Source organism: Scyliorhinus torazame, chromosome 2 (assembly GCF_047496885.1).
Source record: "Scyliorhinus torazame isolate Kashiwa2021f chromosome 2, sScyTor2.1, whole genome shotgun sequence".
In the NCBI taxonomy this organism is placed as follows: domain Eukaryota; kingdom Metazoa; phylum Chordata; class Chondrichthyes; order Carcharhiniformes; family Scyliorhinidae; genus Scyliorhinus; species Scyliorhinus torazame.
In genome coordinates this window covers 81,373,966-81,394,758 of record NC_092708.1, presented here as the reverse complement: position 1 = coordinate 81,394,758, position 20,793 = coordinate 81,373,966, and the positions used below count along the sequence as shown (strand labels likewise).

Genomic DNA, 20,793 nt, shown 5'->3' with positions numbered 1-20,793 from the left:
GGAGGTCATCATCCGTCAAGAAGTCTGGTGTGGACTGGTCCCCATCATGGCCCAGCGCAAGCTCCATGCGGGCCATGTCGTCTTGACCTCCAGTTCGATCCAGCGGGTGTGTGGCCGTGATGTGGGCTTCGGCATGACTGTCCACCCTGTGCCCCTGACTAATGTCTGTCCCGGAGGTCTCAGCGTCCCGGTCCTGTGTCCCAGACTGTGAGGTCTGCCCTCCTGTCCGAACAACTAGCAACCTCTGGCGTGCGTCCCTGGGTGGCATTGCGCTGCTTCCTGGGCGAGACGTCCCTGATGGCCCTGGGGAACATAAAAGATTCGGGGTTCATTAGACACGGTGGCCCGGGTGTATGTTGGTGGTGGGTGCACAGTGTGAGGGGGGATGGGATCTGGGGTGCAGTGGCCAGAGTGTATGGGGGGGGATGGGATCTGGGGTGCAGTGGCCAGAGTGTGAGGGGGGATGGGATCTGGGGTGCAGTGGCCAGAGTGTGAGGGGGGCAATGACGGGTTGGAGGTGGAGAGGACATGCAGGGTTCTTTCACTTGCTTCTGCGCCTCCGACCTGGCATGGCGCGATCTCCCGGGTGGCGGATCCACCAGCGAGGTCCAGGGCCCTCTGCTCGTGAATGGTTAGGGGGTGCAGGACCGGAGAACCCCCTCCGGTTCTCATGCGCTCCCGTTGGTTATGCGCTGTCTTGTCCTGGGGGGGGGTTGGATAAAGCATCACCATTAGGCGGGTATCATCAGGGCATGCAGATATTGACAACATTGTTCCTGGTTCAGGAGACAGCACGCCATGGGTTCGCTCCAGGGGGGTCCCGGGGCTCATGTGGGTCGAGTAGATAGTTGGGCACCGTGAGCCCCCCCAAGCCCCCCGACCCCCCCAACATCGCCCCTGATGCCCCAGTCCCCCCCCCCAACATTCCCAATGCCCCCCCAACCCCCCATGACCCCCCAACATCGCCCCTGATGCCCCAGTCCCCCCCCAACACTCCCAACGCCCCCCCCAACCCCACCGTGCCCCCCCCAAACCCCCTGACCCCCCAACCCTCCATGACCCCCCCAAACACCCTGACCCCCCCAACATCGACCCTGATGCCCCAGTCCCCCCCAACACTCCCAACGCCCCCACAACCCCCCGTGACCCCCCAAACCCCCTGACCCCCCCAACATCGCCCCTGATCCCCCAGTCCCCCCAACACTCCCAATGCCCCCCCAACCCCCCCGTGACCCCCCCAAACCCCCTGAACCCCCCCAACATCGCCCCTGATGCCCCAGTCCCCTCCAACACTCCCAACGCCCCCCCAACCCCCTGACCCCCCCAACATCGCCCCTGATGCCCCAGTCCCCCCAACACTCCCAACGCCCCCCAGCCCCCTGTGACCCCCCCAAACCCCCTGACCCCCACAACCCCCCGTGACCCCCACAAACCCCGACCCCCCCAACATCGCTCCTGATGCCCCAGTCCCCTCAACACTCCCAACGCCCCGACCAACCCCCTGTGACACCCCCAAACCCCCTGACCGCCCCCAACACCCCCAACCCCCTGTGACCCCACAAACCCCCTGACTCCCCCCAACATCGCCCCTGATGCCCCAGTCCCCCCAACACTCCCAACGCCCCCCAGCCCCCTGTGACCCCCCCAAACCCCCTGACCCCCACAACCCCCCGTGACCCCAACAAACCCCGACCCCCCCAACATCGCTCCTGATGCCCCAGTCCCCTCAACACTCCCAACGCCCCGACCAACCCCCTGTGACACCCCCAAACCCCCTGACCGCCCCCAACACCCCCAACCCCCTGTGACCCCACAAACCCCCTGACCCCCCCCAACATCGCTCCTGATGCCCCAGTCCCCCCAACACTCCCAACGCCCCCCCGTGACCCCCCAAACCCCTGACCCCCCAACATCGCCCCTGATGCCCCAGTCCCCCTCAACACTCCCAACGCCCCCCCCGACCCCCCGTGACACCCCCAAACCCCCTGACCCCCCCAACATCGCCCCTGATGCCCCAGTCCCCCAACACTCCAAACACCCCCCAACCCCGTGAACCCCCCAAACCCCCTGACCCACCCAAACCCCCGTGACCCCCACAAACCCCCTCAACATCGCCGCTGATGCCCCAGTCCCCCCAACACTCCCAATGCCCCGTGACCCCTCCAAACCCCCTGACCCCCCCCAACATCGCCCCTGATGCCCCAGTCCCCCCCAACACCCCCAAATCTCCTGACACCCCCAACATCGCCCCTGATGCCCCAGTCCCCCCAACACTCCCAACGCCCCCCCAATCCCGTGACCCCCCCAAACCCCCTGACCCCCCCAACACCCCCAACCCCCCGTGACCCCCAACACCCCCACAACATCGCCGTTGATGCCCCAGTCCCCCCAACACCCCCCCAACCCCCCCAAACCCCCTGACCCCCCCAACATCGCCCCTGATGCCCCAGTCCCCCCAACACTTCCAACGCCCCCGAACCCCCTGTGACCCCCCCAAACCCCCTGACCCCCTAACACCCCCAACCCCCATGACCCCACAAACCCCCTGACCCCCCCCAACATCGTTCCTGATGCCCCAGTCCCCACATGACCCCACAAACCCCCTGACCCCCCCCAACATCGCTCCTGATGCCCCAGTCCCCCCCAACACACCCCCAACCCCCCGTGACCCCCATAAACCCCCTGACACCCCCAAAATCGCCCCTGATGCCCCAGTCCCCCCAACACTCCCAACGCCCCCCCCAACCCCGTGACCCCCCCAAACCCCCTGACCCCCCAATCCCCCGTGATCCCCCCAACATCGCTCCTGATGCCCCAGGCCCCCAACACTCCCAACGCCCCCCCAACCCCGTGACCCCCTCAAACCCCTGACCCCCCCAACACCCTGTGACCCCACAAACCCCCTGACCCCCCCAACATCGCTCCTGATGCCCCAGTCCCCCCCAACACTCCCAACGCCCCCCCAACACCCCGTGACCCCATGACCCCCCCAACATCGCCCCTGATGCCCCAGTCCCCCCAACACTCCCAACGCCCCCCCAATCCCCCGTGAATCCCCAAACGCCCTGACCCCCCCCCAACATCGCCCCTGATGCTCCAGTCCCCCCCAACACTCCCAACACCCCCCCAACCCCCTGTGAACCCCCCAAACCCCCTGACCCCCCCAACACCCCCAAACCCCCACAAACCCCCTCAACATCGCCGCTGATGCCCCTGTCCCCCCAACAGTCCCAACGCCCCCCCAACCCTCCGTGACCCCTCCAAACCCCCTGACACCCCCCAACATCGCCCCTGATGCCCCAGTCCCCCCCAACACCCCCAACACCCACCCCCAACCCCCCCAAACCCCCTGACCACCCCAACATTGCCCCTGATGCCCCAGTCCCCCCAACACTCCCAACGCCCCCAACCCCCTGTGACCCCCCCAAACCCCCAGTCCCCCCCAACACTCCCAACCCCCCGTGACCCCCACAAACCCCGACCCCCCAACATCGACCCTGATGCCCCAGTCCCCCCCAACACTCCCAACGCCCCCCCAACCCCCTGTGAACCCCCCCAGACCCCCTGACCCCCCCAAACCCCCGTGACCCCCCCAACATCGCTCCTGATGCCCCAGTCCCCCCAACACTCCCAAAGCCCCCCCCCAAACCCACTTTGCCCCCCCACTTTGCCCCCACCCTCATGGCACTTACCCTGGCAGCCCGGGTGAGGTCGTGCAGCTTCTTGCGGCACTACTCCCCTGTCCGGGGGGTTAAATTCATGACGCAGTTGTGCGTCATTCGGGCGTCGCACGGTGACGACGCGGCCTTCGCGGAATCCCACCCCCCGAGGTTCTCGCGGCCCCGATCCTAGCCTTATTTCGGGCCCTGAATCGGTCGGGATCGGGGCCGTTCCGCGCCGCCGTGAACCTCAAAGGCGTTCACAACGGCGCGGCCACTTCGGCGTGGGAGTGGAGAATCGCGCCCATGGAAATTATTCCATCACACGTCTGTCTTGTGCCTTGTAGGTGACGGACAGTTTTGTCAATTGACAGGTAATTACTCACCGCAAGATTCCTTGCCTCTGACCTGCTCTTATAGCCACCGTATTTATTAGACTCGTCCAGTTCAGTTTCTGGTCAATGGCAACTCCCAGGATGTTGATAGTAGAAGATTCAGTGATGGTAATGCCATTGAATGTCAAGGGGCGATGGTTTGGTCATTATCTGGTAGTTGTGTGGCGCGAATCTTACTTGCCACTTGTCAGTCCAAGCCTGGGTATTGTCCAGGTTTTGCTGCATTTGCACATGGACTGCTTCAGCGCCTGAGGAGTTGTGAATGGTGCTGAACATTGCACAATCATCACCAAATATCCCCACATCTGACCTTATGTTAGAAGAAAGATTATCGATGAAGCACGACACTACTCGGAGAAACTACTGCAGTGATGTCCTGGGACTGAGATGATTGGCCTCCAACAACCATGTTCCTTTGTGTTAGGTACGATGCCAACCAGTGGAGCATTTCCCCCCTATTCCCATTAGCTACAGTTTTGTTAGGGCTCCTTGATGCCATACTCAAACAAATGCTTTCTTCATGTCAAGGGCAGTCGCTCTGATCTTACCTCTGGAGCTCAGCTCTTTTGTCCATATTTGAACCAAGGATGTAGGGAGGTGGGGAGCTGAGTGACCCTGGCGGAACCCAAACCGAGCGTCAGTGAGCAGGTTATTAGACCATAAGACATAAGAGCAGAATAAGGTCACTCGGCCAATCGAGTCTGCTCCGCTATTCAATCATGGCTGATATTTTCTCATCCCCATTCTCCTGCCTTCTCCCCATAACCCCTGATCCCCTTATTAATCAAGAACCTATCTATCTCTGTCTTAAAGACAATCAGTGATTTGGCCTCCATAGCCTTCTGTGGCAAAGAGTTCCACAGATTCACCACCCTCTGGCTGAAGAAATTCCTCCTCATCTCTGTTTTAAAGGATGAAAATTAAATGAAAATCGCTTATTGTCACAAGTAGGCTTCAAATGAAGTTACTGTGAAAAGCCCCCAGTCGCCACATTCCGGCGCCTGTTCGGGATGGCTTGTATGGGAATTGAACCTTGCTGCTGGCCTGCCTTGGTCTGCTTTAAAAGCCAGCTATTTAGCCCTGTGCTAAACCCGCCCCTCGTCCCTTTAGTCTGAGATGGTGTCCTCTGGTTCCAGTTTTTCCTACAAGTGGAAACATCCTCTCCACGTCCACTCTATCCAGGCCTCGCAGTATCCTTAAGTTTCAATAAGATCCCCCCTCATCCTTCTAAACTCCAACGAGTACAGACCCGGAATTCTCAACCGTTCCTCGTACAACAAGTTCTTGCTCCAGTCCCCAACAAGTAATTAGCCGGGTTAGATTTGTCCTGCTTTTTGTGTACAGAACATGCTTAGGCAATTTTCAACTGCACACCCTGTGGAGAAATGGATATCACTGACTAGCAGATGATCATTATCTGGTAGTTGTGTGGTGCGAATGTTACTCGCCACTTGTCAGTCGAAGCCTGGGTATTGTCCAGGTTTTGCTGCATTTGCACGTGGACTGTTCAATGTGTGCAGATCCAAGAGGTTGCTGTCACTTTTACACAGTAACAAGTGAAGAGGGCATACGGTAGAACACATAACTCCTCCATGCTATTTTGATTAAATGTACTACAATTACCCAACTCTTCCTTGAGGCTTTTCCCTGTGTGGTTGATGCTCTGTAACTACCATGGAGCAAATAAATAAATATTTGTATTCAGAAGCTTCTCTGTCACTGAAGATAATTCAGGCCAATCTGCATCTAACAATCTGCTTTGAAAACTCTGCTCATATTGTGATACCTGTGACAAATTTCATCACAGCTGAGACATTCCACAACATTCCAAATAAAACAACCCACAAAATTATAAATAATAATCCTCAGTTTGCTCTGAAGAGGGTGAGATACATGGGACACCACCACCTAGAGTTTCCCCTCTAAGTCACTCACCATCCTGACTTGGAAAAATATCCCCATTCTTTCATTGTCGCTGGGTCAAAATCATGGAATTCCCTCCCTGATAGCATATAGTGTGTATTTACACCACATTGTCTAAAGCAGTTCAAGATGGCAGCAGACCAGCACCTTCTCAAAGGCAATTAGGGATGGACAGCAAATGCAGGCCTAGCCAGAAAAGCCTGTAAAAATGGAAAAAAAAAACATTTGAGCAGGGCAGCACGGTAGCATAGTGGTTAGCACAGTTGCTTCACAGCTCCAGGGTCCCAGGTTCGATTCCCGGCTTGGGTCACTGTCTGTGCGGAGTCTGCACGTTCTCCTCGTGTCTGCGTGGGTTTTCTCCGGGTGCTCGGTTTCTTCCCACAGTCCAAAGATGTGCAGGTTAGGTGGATTGGCCATGATAAATTGCCCTTCGTGTTTAAAAAAGGTGAGGTGGGGTTACTGGGTCACAGGGATAGGGTGGAGGCATGGGCTTAAGTAGGGTGCTCTTTCCAAGAGCCGGTGCAGTCTCGATGGGCCGAATGACCTCCTTATGCACAGTAAATTCTATGATTCTATGGTTCTATGTATCATCCCTGTATTGTGTGGTAACTATAGCTGGTTACTCAATTTGGATATTGCTTGGGGAATAGGGGAAGTCTTGAAGAGTTCAGGTATTGCAGATACCCTGTGCAACAAGGGGTATGTTCTATATAAACGGTGTGTTTAGTAATTCATACATCTTAACTGTGTGAGAGTAAAGTTGACCTGTTTGTGTGTACTTGTCTTTATTACTTTAATAAATAGTCTTTAATAACTGTTACACGACGACTGGGCTATTTATTCTCACTGTGGTTTCACTTGTCTCCTCACACCAAAGAAAATAAAACTGGGCACTCTCACGAACCAGTGTTCCAAGTTGGGATACCCTCGCAAATAACATCAGCGTTCTTTGTGACAGACGGTGATGGAGGAGTGTTAAATATGGTAAGCCACCGTGGTTATGGATTGTGATGTTATACAACTCTGCTGCTGAGGTCTCACAGCAGCTCATGGATGTCATGTTCTAAGCTTCTAGAACTGCTCTTAATTTATCCCATTTAACACAGTGGTAGTGTCTCTCAACACAAAGGAAGGTATCCTCACTGAGAAGGTGGGATTTGGTCTCCATGACGGCTGTGCAGTGGTCTCTCCTACCGATGGACATGCACAGATACATCTGCAATTGCCAGATTGGTGTGAACGAGGTGAAGTAGGTAGCATTCAGCAGGAGTTTCCTTGCCCATGTTTGACCTGAAACCACGAGATATAATGGTGTCAAAGTTTAGGACTCCCATGTCCATAAGCATTGACTGTATTCTGCAGTTCCCCTACTTCAGATTCTACAAATGGCACAGGACATTGTGACAGTGGTAAAGAATTTTGTGATGTTCACCGCAGGATAGTAGGAATCCAATGTGAAATTTTCAGCATCCTTTTTTATTGATGGACAGGATAGAGCTTAGATGAATAGAATAATACTGGGGATCAGAAGCATTGTAGGCAACAGCTAATGATTCAAGGCACTGGGATTCTTTTCACTAGAATCAGAAAAGGTCAAAGGGAGATAAACATTTTTTAAATTAAGGAATATTATGATGGTGAATAAGAAAAGATTAGTTCATCAGAGAATCTTCCAAGAAAGAATAGAAATTTCTTACCACAGAGAGTTGTTCAGATAATATAATGCTTTACCACAATTCAAGGCAGAAACACTGCATCTTTTAAGGGAAGTCTGGAAAATATTTGCAGCAGAGGAAGATAGAAAACTCTGGGGAGAGAGAAGAGCAATGGGATTAGATCCAGGACTGCTTTCACAATGGTTGCTAAATTACCAGACGGTCCTCTGACATCCAATAATCTATAATCCTTATTAGTGTCACAAGTAGGCTTACATTAACACTGCAATGAAGTTACTATGACAATCCCCTAATCGCTACACTCCGGCGCCTGTTCGGGTGCACTTGAGGGAGAATTCAGAGTGTCCAATTCACCTAACAAGCACGTCTTTTCAGGACTTGTGGGAGGAAACCGGAACACTCAGAGGAAACCCACGCAGACACAAGGAGAATGTGCAGACTCCGCACAGACAGTGACCCAAGCCGGGAATCGAATCTGGGTCCCTGGTGCTGTGAAGCAACAGTACTAATCCCTGTGCTACCGTGCCGCCCTACAGGCTGCCTCTGTGCTGTTCCCCCTTTCATTGGGCCCAATCACAACATGCTCCATTAATAGGTTCTTAATGAGCTCTTCATCAGCTTAACTGGCTTAATTATAGGATGGCTGGGCAGTGCTGCCCTCCCCCGATCTGGTGAAAATGGCTCATGTAGGGAATGGCCTGGGGAAATCTGCACAATAGCTAACACAATCTGCACAAAAGCTTAACTTTGACGGATTTTGCAAAAGGTCTTTCCCAGAGGTTTATTCACCTATTTTTGTTTATTTAATTTATTAATTTTTAATTCATCCCTCTTAATTAATTGAAAATAAAATATTGAAATAAAAATAAAAAGATATCAAGGACACATCTGAATTTTGAAGTCAATGAAGTATTGTGTTGTTCTACTACCATTCTTAAAATTGACTGTTAAACAGTAAAAGCTCTCAAGTTTAATAAAAACTATTCTCGAGCTATATTGACTCGATTTTCAAAGTACTTAAGGGTACTTTAGTTAATAAATAGTTTGCTTCCTGCAACCATCTGTTAAATATTTATTACTGTTATAAATCCTGAGCTGTTCCCTGTGGTTTTTTTTTTTATAAAGGTATAGTTTCCACAAAGCCACATGTAAAGAAAAACAATATTCTACAATTTTGTGTTCTAATATTTCAAGTTAGTGTTAAGGTAATGTGTAGCATGACACCATGGAAAATTATTTTGAGACGTTCATTTCTTTTCTGAAATTCTACCTACTTAAATCCAGTTATTTAGAAATCATTAGAATGCATTTTAAAGTGTGCAATTTTATTGTAGTCAGTATTAAATATATATTTATATACTAAATACCATAATTTAGCTGAGAAGGCCGATAATTAACATATATTCAGATCCAGGCCACTGTAGAAATTGTTCTTTCTGGAAACATGATGTAAATGTCTTGTCTTGTCTCGCTCCCACTCTTTAGCAATAGATTTGTGTGAGAAATACCCTTATTGATGTCAATGAGTTCTAACATAGGAAATAATTTGCACCATCTATTGATTAACCATCAGACTGATATAGTACTACATTCTGGATAATCTGGTTCTCAACTTCCTCTGTGATGCAAGTTGACTAATTGCCCAGACCTAATCAGCTGACAGGATAAGCATATGCCGGACACATTTATTGAATGTACCAGATTGCACAGACTTTTGTTTTTACAAAAAGGAACACATGGAATTGTTGAGACATGCAACGTTGGCTTGGATTTTACCAACAGGAGGTAAGTCCCAAGGTCCGCACCCTTTGTGGTTCCAAATGGGAAGACAGTGGGATTACAGCACAATCTTTCTGGTAGCAGTCAGTCAAGGGCAGTGGGTTGATTCTCCATGCTGCCTTCGCAGTCAGAGGTTTAGCATATTTGCAGCTTTGGCATTACCACCGATTGGGGTAGCTGCCGTTTAGGCTGCGAGGGGAATATAAAGAGGGTGCCTCCCCATTGAGGCACCCCTGAAGGGTAGAAAGGTAATTGTTTTATTGTGCCATTGCAAGGCAGGCAAGCCTGATGATCGGAGGGAGGTTTTGGTGTCACCAGGTGACTATTTCTATCAGCTACCCCCCCCCCCCCCCCCCCCCCCCCCTTGGGGCATGCAGTCTCCGAAAACAAAGGGGTCAATAGCCCCACTCCTCCCACCAGTAGGTCCAACTCCAATGGACTGATAATATACCAGCCACAACCTCTACATACAGAATGTATGTGTGTTGCATTAATATATACAATATCATTTTCAGTCTTCAGGACAATTTATTCTGTTCATGTTTAATAACAAACATGATAAAATTATTATAATAGTAGCCGCAAATTCAAAGAATCGGAGTGGTACGCGATGAGTTCATATAACATAATGCAAGAGGTTTATTACAGGATGCTGCTCAAACAGGGTTTAATGGTGAACTCCACAAAATCCCATAAAAGGCTCCGATGATGGTATTGTGCAACACGTGACATTACACCGGCCAATGGGGTTACTCTGATACATAACAATCCTCCCTCTTTACTCCTTTAGTGTCCTCATATTTTTACTTAATCAAACACTTTAACACAGATCCAACACTTTATTCCATAACTGACATTGCTATGTTACGAATATTTATGCACATTAGTAAGACAGTCTCTTGGGTGGACGTCTGTCTCGTTTTGGCAGAACACAATGTTCAGGAACTTGACTCTCAGAGGTACTAGAAGTGTCTTCCTGTACACTGATTACATCTGACAAAACTGAGGAACTGTCTCTGGTTGTGTTGATGACTGTCGTAACAGGTTCCATAATCTTGGCAGTTGTAGTCCTCAAGGCGGGCATGTCATTGTCCATACCCTCTGTGAAAACACCTGGTACAGATTTTGTACACTCACTATGTGCAGACAATAACTGGTCAGCGTCTGACACCACATTTGTTCATCATCAGTTTGCACAGTATATTAAATCAGACCCGTTTTGGCTAATACAATTGCTGGAGTCCATTTTTCACCTGTGATGTAATATAGGGGCTGGTTTAGCACAGTGGGCTAAACCGTGGCTTGTAATGCAGAACAATGCCAGCAGCGCGGGTTCAATTCCCTTACCAGCCTCCCCAAACAGGCTCCGAATGTGGCGACCCGGGACTTTTCACAGTAACTTCATTGCAGCCTACTTGTGACAATAAGCTATTATTATTATTATTATTATTAATATACGGTTTAAGGACTGGATTTTTTCTGTGCTCTTGTGTTAGTGTGCTTTTTTGAAATATGTCCAACGCCTTCCCCATCAACAGATCTGTTCGAGTAAATTTTCGCACCTGCGATGACGTTACCGGAACATTCTCCATATGAGACAGATAGAATATGCAAATATCATTGAAGTGTTAATCAGATTTGTGCTTAATGTTTTGGTTTTGTCTTGCAGTGGTACTCTGGACAAAGCGTCTGTCTGCCTTTGTGTGCTAATCAGACATATGGGGCGCGATTCTCCACTCCCACGCCGGTTGGGAGGATCGCCTGGGCCGCCGATATTTCCGGGGACGCCAGTCCGACGCCCTCCCGCGATTCTCCCAAGCGGCGGGAACAGGCCGGTCGAGTTTTGCGGGCCGCTGGCCAGAGAATCGCCAGAGATACCCAAAATGGCGATTCTCCCGGATGGGCCGAGCGGCCAGGCCAAAACGGCGGGTTCCCCCCAGCGCCGTCCACACCTGGTCGCTACAGTCGTGGGCGGTGCGTGAACACTGGGGGGGCGGCCTGTGGGGGGACGAGGGGGGGATCCTGCACTGGGGGGTACCTTGAATGTGGGGTGGCCCGCGATCGGTGCCCACCGATCGTCGGGCAATCCTCTCTGAAGGAGGACCTCCTTCCTTCCGCGGCCCCGCAAGATCCGTCCCCCATCTTCTTGCGGGGCGGATTTGGACAGGACGGCAACCGTTACGCGGCGCCGGTCGCTTCATCTATTCGGCGCCGCTTTTACGCAGGCGACAAGGCCTGGCGCGGGTAGATGACGCGGCCCCGATACTGGCCCATTGTCAGGGCCTGATTCGGTCGGGACCGGGGCCGTTCCGCGCCGTTGTGAACCTCGACGGCGTTCACGACGGCGCGGCCACTTCGGCGTGCGGGTGGAGAATCGCGCCCATGGGGTGGGATACTCTGGTCGCCGAAGCCAAAATCGCGTTCGGCAAACAGCCGGAGAATCGAATTTTGGGCCGAAATCGGGGGCAGCGCCACTTTAACGATGCTCCGCCCCCTCCAAAGCAGTATACTCTAGGAGTACGTTGCACGCCACATGTTTTCCCCTTCCTCCTGTGCATAACGGTGAATGCAGAGTCTTTCAGCTATTAATAATGGATAGAGAGAGAGATGTTCTGGCAAGACAGTCATTAACTCATCATCTGGCTTGTCTCCGGATTTAGCTGGGTGTACTAAATTTTGTAGTAACAGGAATGTTTTCCTCTCAACTGAGCTGAGAAAGGTCGCAGTCTGCTTGTGTCTGATTGGATTGAAGGAATGACTGGAACATTCCCTCATAAGAGTTCCATCTCTACTCCTTCTCATCAAACGCGTCCATGACACCTTTTGTTCCCGCCATTTTTGGATTGCAGCTCCTCGATCTGTACTACTCAGCCTTCAAACTGTCATCCCAGCCGTTTATTTCCTCTCTGTTCAAAACAGACAAACTCACAATGCACAAGCAGACTAGCTCTTTCTGTGTCTCGCTATTGATTCCCAGGCAGTAGGTTATAGTCGCAGCCCCATTGGTTGGCGTTGCCCCGGACCGTTTCAGTGGTTGATGCGCAGTCTCCACACTACAAAGTAATTGGACTGAAAACTTAAATCCTCCATTTGAAATAAGCCCCCAGTAACTCGCAGTTGTCCGCTAGCTTTTTTTTTGTGACAACCTTTTTACTTGCACCAGTGGTTATCGCGATCGACCAGATGATTCACTGACGCTCTGCTACAAACTTGGTGTCCAAGTATTTACTTGAATTGTTTTTACTTGTCGCAATGATGATTTTGCCTTGGAGATGACAATACTTTTCCCAACCTCATTTCTAATGATGTATGAGCCTGGATCTTCATCGATGATTCCTTCATCTGACCCACAAAATCGGCTTTGCAAGTTTTTTTCTCCCTTCTTTTACAGTCCAGATCTCGTCGCCAGTTTCTCTTTTTCTTATGTTCTTTGTTGTAGCCACAAAGAGAAAGACTCAGAGGTAGCACACATTGAGTTAGTATAACATAGTCCAAGGGGTTTACTTCCAAGATGCTGCTCAAACAGGGTACAATGGTGAACTCCACAAAAGCCTGCAAAACGCTCCAAAGACGTCATTCTGTAACACATGACATTACACCAGCCAACGGTGCTACTCTGATACATAACATTAATAAAAGGTTATTTTTCTGCATGCAACATATTTAATGTCCCAAAAATATGACTGCATTCACCAAAAGGAGAAGGAAAGCAGCTGCATGGATACACCATCATCTCCAGCTTCTCCTCCAAGTTGCACACGTTCAGACATATTGCTGTTTCTTTATTGTACCCGGATAAAAGTCCTGGAACTTCCCATCAAACGGTACAGATTTAACTTCATTACATGAACTGCAGCAGATCAAGGCGGCGGCTCACCACTACCTTCCAAAGGGCAATTGGGAATGGGCAATAAAGAATGGCCTTGCCAGTGGTGCAGCAGCACAAGAAATGACAGCGAAAAGGCATTTGTCAGTGAAAAGGGGAAACATGTTTGGTTAGCTTAGTTTTCTCAAGAACCATCCACAGATTTTTTTTGCCCCATCCTATTAGCTTTATTATGCCTAATTTATATGCAATCAAACCAAATTAGTTTATGTTACTGTAAGACAGCCGCTTCACCTTCAAACATAATTGCAATTCCAGCATCGCCTAGCATCAATAAGATTGACAGCAGACAAGAACTGCTAGTGAAAAAGTGCTCTTGCCATATGCATCTACAAAAGACCAAAAGCAGGGTAAACTTAAAAATCATTTATCAGCAGCAAATAGAAGCGTTATCATAGATGCAGGTTGCAGTACTCTCCTCTTGCCTGGGTGACTGCAGTTCCAACAACACTCAAGAAGCTCAACCCCATTCAGGACAAAGCAGTCCGTTTGATTGCTCCCTGTTCCACAAACATTCAAACCCTCCACCACTGACAAACAGTGGCAGGCATGTGCACCATCTACAAGGGTGACACGGTGGCTTAGCATTGGTGCTTCACAGTGCCAAGGTCCCAAGTTCGATTCTCGGCTTGGGTCACTATCTGTGTGGAGCCAGCATGTTCTCCCAGTGTCTGCATGGGTATCCTGAGGGTGTTCCGGTTTCCTCCCACAAGTCCCAAAGACGTGCTTGTTGGGTAATTTGGACATTCTGAATTCTCCCTCTGTGTACCTGAACAGGCGCCGGAATGTGGCGACTAGGGGCTTTTCACAGTAACTTCATTGCAGTGTTAATGTAAGCTTATTTGTGACAATAAATATTATTATTAAAGAAGCACTGCAGTAACTCACTAAGGTTCCTTTGACAGAACCTTCCAAACCCACGACCACTACCATTTAGAAGGACAAGAGCAGTATACTTGGGAACCTCGTCTTGCAGGTTCCCCTCCAAGTCAGTCACCAGCCTGGCTTGAAAATATATCGCCGTTCCTTCACTGGCGCTGGGGCAACACCCTGGAACCTCCTCCCTAACAGCACAGTGGCTGTACCTACACCTCAAGGACTGCAGCAGTTCAAGAAGGCAACCCACCACCACCTTCTGAAGGGCAACTGGGGATGGGCAATAAATAGTAGACTAACCAGTGACACCCACATCCCATAAATGAATTTTAAAAAAAGAAAGATAGAATTAGCTTGAATTTCTGCAGAGGAAAAGGGGGAAAAAAGTGCAAACTGATTAAAACTATTTAGACCGTAGGCTTGAATGGAGTGTCATCAGCATACAAAGTGGCAGCAGTTTTGAAGACACTCAATGCTCTTGTGGTTTACACAGGTTCAGAAAACCACCTGTCTCACTGAAAATATCAAACTCCTGAAAATACTAAAATTGAAGTCGGTCATAACCTGGAAGTCCCAACGTCTGTTTTTGTGGGTACCGGGTCATGAACCGCCCGTTTCCAATCAAAACAGCAGCTGCGAGAATCAAGTGACAATTTTAGAGTTCAGTCCCCTGCATTATTTCCCCCCTGCCAAATGCTGTTCTGGCCCATGCTGGGATGACAAAATCTGCCCCTCAATGTCTGAAGTGCACAAGCAGAGGTTTATAGTACTTAAAGGGAATCAATTATAAAACATGGGAAACTTTAGACAGCAGGGTAGAATGTCAAAAGGTTACAATTAAATAATTTTCCAGATGTAGCCTAAGATAATTGAAGGATATATATAGTTGCCTGATCACAAAACTTGAGTAAGCTGTGAGAAGAAGGCAATGATGATTTGGCCTGTCAAGTGCAGAGAACTATCAGCCAACTACTGGAAGAATTCCCTGAATCAGATGATCAGCCTTGGAGCCTGTGCTGGGACAGCCAAACAGATTACAGAGAACAATTTAAGGAATGTTAAACGGTCGAAGAAAATCTGAAAGAGGATCTTTGGTACATTCCAAGAGATTGATTTGTGGCCATCAAATAGGAGTCTGCTGAGTGTGTGATGATACTGATCATAAGAGATATGCTTGCATACTTATATCTAGTTGTAGTGAACTTGTTGCAAACCTAAGTTTTATATGTTGTTCATTGTCTCTGATTATACTTCAGTGTAAGAGTGAACTACATTTGGGTGGAGGAATCTGGCGCACGTTGTATATTCAGTAAGTCTCTCAAACAGTTTCTGAGTCCTGTGTGGTTAAATGTTATAGGCAGAATTCTCCCATTTTGAGACCAAGTGTGGTGGTGCGGTGCTCTAGCATTGCCTTTCCCGTTGGCCAGAATGGCGGGATCCCACGCCAGATACTGTGTTTGAAACCTAATTAATTGCGCTCCAAACCACCAGGTGAGCCAGCAGCTAATTTGTCTGCCTGCTGTCAGCTGGTGGGTCCAAAGGTCCCACCGCCATATTTAAACAGCAATTCAGCACACTTATATCACTCTCTCCGACTCACCTATCTTCATCAGACCATGAATGATTGGCCACGCTAAATTGCCCCTTAACTGGAAAAAAAATAATTGCATACTCTAAATTTATTTTTAAAATGAAGTATGTCCAGAATACAGATGCAAAAGGTGAGGCGCCTCAAGAAGAAGGCTGCACTAGCTTTCAACATCGGGGCCCCCGGCCTCTCGTCGGGGGACCTGGGCTCACTGGTATGGCCAGCACAAAGAAGCACACCAACCTCACCCCTCCAGCCTGGAAAGTCATTGGCCAGGGCCAGCGCAGATGCCACCCTCCAGTGCAGCGAAGCACCATCCAGTGCAGGAAGCGTATGGATGATCTCATCTGCTCTGCCAGGGTAAGTCCTCTGTCAGTTCCCTCCGCTATCTAACTCTCAGCATGGCATCATGTAATTAAATGGCTACACTCTTTATGGACTCTCACACATCCATTAGTGGGGGCACACATATCAACACTTATTCTTTCACCACCATCCCATCTGTTTTGTTGATCGAACTCCAAAATCCGTCCCTTCTGGGAAAGGCTCACCACACACACGGGACAAGCAATTCATCCAAGCTCTGCAGCATCCCCTCTGATCATATCTCATTTTTTGGTCTCCGTACAGGCCAAACGTTCACACAACAAGTGAGAGTGAGCCCAGACCGGGGGCAGGGAAATCAGAGATACTCGCCCTCAGCACGTTTGAGGAGGCTGCAGCAGAGCTTGCCGGCGAGGACAGGGATGATTCCTGTCGTGACACAGAGCTTAGCCTCCTACAACAACCTAGAACGGATCTCTGCCCCATCAGTTCACTGAATCCTGTAATTCACACTGAGTGTCATGTCCTCTAAATTAGCTTCAGCTCATCGACTAAAACTGCATTTTGTAGGTACCAGCAGGCTGTGGATAGCTAGCCAGAAGCTATCCAAGCCACCAAGGCATGTCTGAGGATGAGAAGACGGTCACAGCACTCACCCGCACCCTACACCAGTGGAGCGACACACACCCTGGTGGGGCATAGCTCAAGGTTAGAATCAGGATCACTTTCTGGAAAACACTTCACAGAATCATCCCTGTAGCAGTTGGAGACAGGGATAAGCCAGGCCTCCAGCACTCTGATGGCTGCTGGAGACCAGCCACTTGCTCAGTCCCAATCAGATGGTGAGCATCTCCTTGGCTGGAGACTGAGGGTGACGCACCAGAGTCATTCGCCAGTGTTTAAATGGATAGACCTTATCCCCCAGTAACCATCCTTGCAGATTTTCTGCCCCCTAAAAGATCCCAGGCACCTGGGAATGACTGAGGATGTAGGAGTCATGGCAACCTCCAGGGGACTGTGCACAAACATGCAGTATTTGCTTTCTATAGTCGCACACCAACTGCATGTTGACGGAATGGAAGAACTCATAGTTAATGAACTTCAAGTGCTGCTGTCAGTGAGCCTGTATAGCCACATTGGTGCTAGCTATTGCGGGTAGTGTGTCTCTCTGCATCACTCTGTGAGCAGGACTATACCCAGTCTCATATTCATCCTTGCTATGCCAAATACCCTTACACTACACAGCCTCCCAAGTCTTTTTTCCAATGTATTTACATTGCAATCATGTTTACCCAATGTTACAATACCTTTATGCTATCCCTTCTCCACAACCCGTTCCCAAGGGGGAGATTATACATTCCCATTTTTGGGACATGGGACTGGCGGTGGGAATGGTAAATTCCACGGGGTACGCAAAACGCGGTTTACGGCAGTGGGATTTCCTGTTCCGATTTTACCCACCAGCCACCAATGATGTAATGGAAGTCCTGGTGTTGAACGCTGGGATCCCCATTTGAATACCAGCCTTTATGACTGTTAGTTCCCTGGCACCCACCCACCCCCCCACCCGCCATTCGATTGTCCATTCACATCGGCATGCCTGAATCATGACAGGTCTCCCACAGCGTGCACCTGGTGAGCAGAACCTCCCAGAAGAGTTGAGGTGAGTGCTTTGCTCAGGGGGTAAAGGATAATGCCTGGGTAGTGCAAAGGGACAGTTTCAGGGGCGTGATCCTTGGGGCAGTGTTGCATTGGTGGGTGTTCATGGAGCCGGGTTCTGTGGGTGTGGGTTCCATGAGGGATGTTCCATTGGGGAGTGGAGTTCTATAGATGAGGGTTCGGGGAGGCAATGTTCGAGGGTGGGGGTTTCTATTTTAAAATTTTTGGACTGGGGCACTCTTTAAAAAGGGTGCCCTGACCTTTCAGAACATAAATTGCTGGTATAAATGGAACCTTTATCCCATTTGTTTCACCATTTTACCCCACAGCCTTCAGGATATTCTTGCTTTAATTAAAGGTGCAGGTTGCTTTGCCTTAAAGTCACAGGTCCATTAAACATCCATGGATCAAAAATGTAACAGCAGAAATAAAAGAAAGAGAAAATAAAGGAATAAACAGGAACAAACAAGAAGGACTCTTAAAACGTGCAAACTGGAGAAGAAGCATCCGCAAAGGCACCAGTCACCTTAAGCATCAGGATGGAGCAAGCAGAGGCCAAGCGTAAACAGTGGAAATAGAGCACAGAATCCAGAGGGTCCCACCCACCTCAACAAACACCACACTCTAAACTTTTGGCAGAGTTTGCATTTCCAGGGTTGGACTATTCAGCCACTGCAGAACCCACCTCCCGAGAGTAGAAGCAAGACATCTTCAAGAAGAAGCCCAAGAAGAAACATTAGGATAATTTCATTTGTAAACTCACCAAACAAGTGTAAAAATATGGATTTCTCTGCTTTCCTACTTAGATTTGATGTACCTCAGGAGGCGGCATGGCAGCACAGTGGTTAGCACTATTGCTTCACAGTGCCAGGGACCTGGGTTCACTTCCGGGCTTGAGTCTGCACTTCTCCCCGTATCTGTGTGGGTTTCCTCTGAGTGCTCCGGTTTCCTCCCACAAGTCCTGAAAGACGTGCTTGTTAGGTGAATTGGACATTCTGAATTCTCCCTTAGTGTACTCGAACAGGTGTCGGAGTGTGGCGGCTAGGGAATTTTCACAGTAACTTCATTGCAGTGTTAATGTAAGCCTACTTGTGACACTAAAAAAGATTATTATTATTATTATATGGGGGGACAAAACTCCAAGAAGCCCAATATTTCATCTGATTTGGCCCTTATATCCGTTCAAATTGGACTGGCACGGTCAATTTATTATCCATGGTTGTTTAAGGCTTTTCGGAGTACAGCTCTAAATGCTGTCCAAGTTTTAAATGTAGCGCTGCAGTAAGCGGTTTTATTTCAAAGAGTCTTCCCACACTTGTGTGGCAGTCCCTGTCTTTAGTTTTGTGCAGCGATTTACTGAATAATCTATTCTGGGCCTTCCCTGCAGAATTGATGAACTTTCAGGTGTTTTAATTCAATTTTCCTGCTTTGGCTGGATTTTTTATGCTGCCAATTTTTTTCTTCTTTACCATGGGCTCAGCAGCCATGTGGTATGGGGTTGACTCTGGCTTCAATGCTTTCAGAAATGGGCTGCTCTGACTTTTAAAAGACGGAAGACATTTTAAAACTATTTCTCGCCAAAAACTTAACTTTCTAGCTCACCCCTGCTAGATCCTTTGACTCGGCACTCTGTGGGTACTCAAACTGGACATTCACAAGAATTCAATGATAATCTCTGATTAATCTAGGACAAAGGTTCGACACAACATCGTGGGCCGAAGGGCCTGTTCTGTGCTGTATTTTCTATGTTCTATATGTTCTATGTTATAAAGTCATCAACTGCACAGTGGAGTTTTTTCTTCTATTTTCTGCTTCCAATTCTGGCAAGGGGTTTCCCTCTATGTCTTCACTTCAGGTCCTTTCAGTCAGATGAGCTCTCTTAACTTACCAGCTTTTGAATTTTTGCTCCAGCTTCTTTGAGGTTCTGTTTTTTTCCCAAGTGCTACAACTATGTTATAGGTTGTATATTCATTCAAGAGGTCTCTCAGACAGAGGCTCTGAATCTTGTGTTGCTAAACATTAAGTGTTCATTGATAACACATAACGAAATGCATAAATACAGTGTATAGTCCAAACTAAGAGCTTTTGACAAAGGGTCATCTGGACTCGAAATGTTAGCACTTTTCTCTCCTTACAGATGCTGCCAGACCTGCTGAGATTTTCCAGCATTTTCTCTTTGGTTTGGGAGCTAACTCCATGGTTGGTTTTACAACTCTAGTCCACAACTCTTTCGAGTCTCAGGTCATGTGTCTCTTTACATCATCCTGGGGTAGTACTGTAAACAATCCCACATTAATCATTGCTATGACAGATACCCTGATACCACAGAATCTGCAGTAAAGGGCTAATTTAATCCATGTTATTTTTTTCAAATAGTATACATACCTATGCCAAAGTGTGGCGAGATGATCCTACAAGCACTGGTCATTTTCTGCTCAGTAGTAACTCCCAGGATGTTGATCATGGGGAATACAACCATGGTCATGCCATTGAATGTCAAGGGATGATGGTTAGATTCTCTCTTGTTTGAGTTGGTCATTGCCTGGCACATGTGTGGCACAGGTTACTTGCCACCTGAAAGCCCAAGCCTGGATATTATCCAGGTCTTGCTGCATTTGGACATACAAGGCTTCAGTATCTGAGGAGTCACAAATGGTGCTGAATATTGCACAGTTATCAGCGAAAACTCTTAATGACCTTGTGATTGAGGGTAAGTCATTGATGAAGCAGCTGACCATGGTTGGGTCTAGGGCACTACCAATAAATTAATCTCCAATACTCCACTGTGAGCAATCCAGGATTAAAAAAATGATATTGGCACTCAAGAAAATTGTATTCTTTTAATTTTCTTTAAATACTTTGTTATAGACTTCCGGTGGGGTGGGCGAGCAGGGCGGCCCAACAACAAGAGCTCCCACCGGTGGCCGCGATTCGCGGCGATTTCGGGGAAATCCCCAAGTCCTCACGCACTCCCCGACTATCGTCGGCCTTTGGGGCCGCCACGAGCAGCCAGCGGGACCGGTTTAAA

The 20,793-nt window shown here is 49.1% G+C and overlaps 1 protein-coding gene across 3 annotated transcripts in view; it reads right to left on the bottom strand.

The window, feature by feature from the left end:
- Positions 1 to 20,793, bottom strand: part of cfap221 (cilia and flagella associated protein 221) — a 287,241-nt gene that overhangs the window by 233,300 nt on the left and 33,148 nt on the right. For 2 of the 3 annotated variants that reach the window (XM_072473164.1, XM_072473165.1), the window contains exon 2: positions 7,675 to 7,784. The exons of the other annotated variant lie outside the window; for it this stretch is intronic. The gene's annotated coding sequence lies outside the window, so the exon portion shown is untranslated. The remainder of the gene's footprint in view (positions 1 to 7,674; positions 7,785 to 20,793) is intronic. 3 annotated transcript variants of the gene reach the window in all.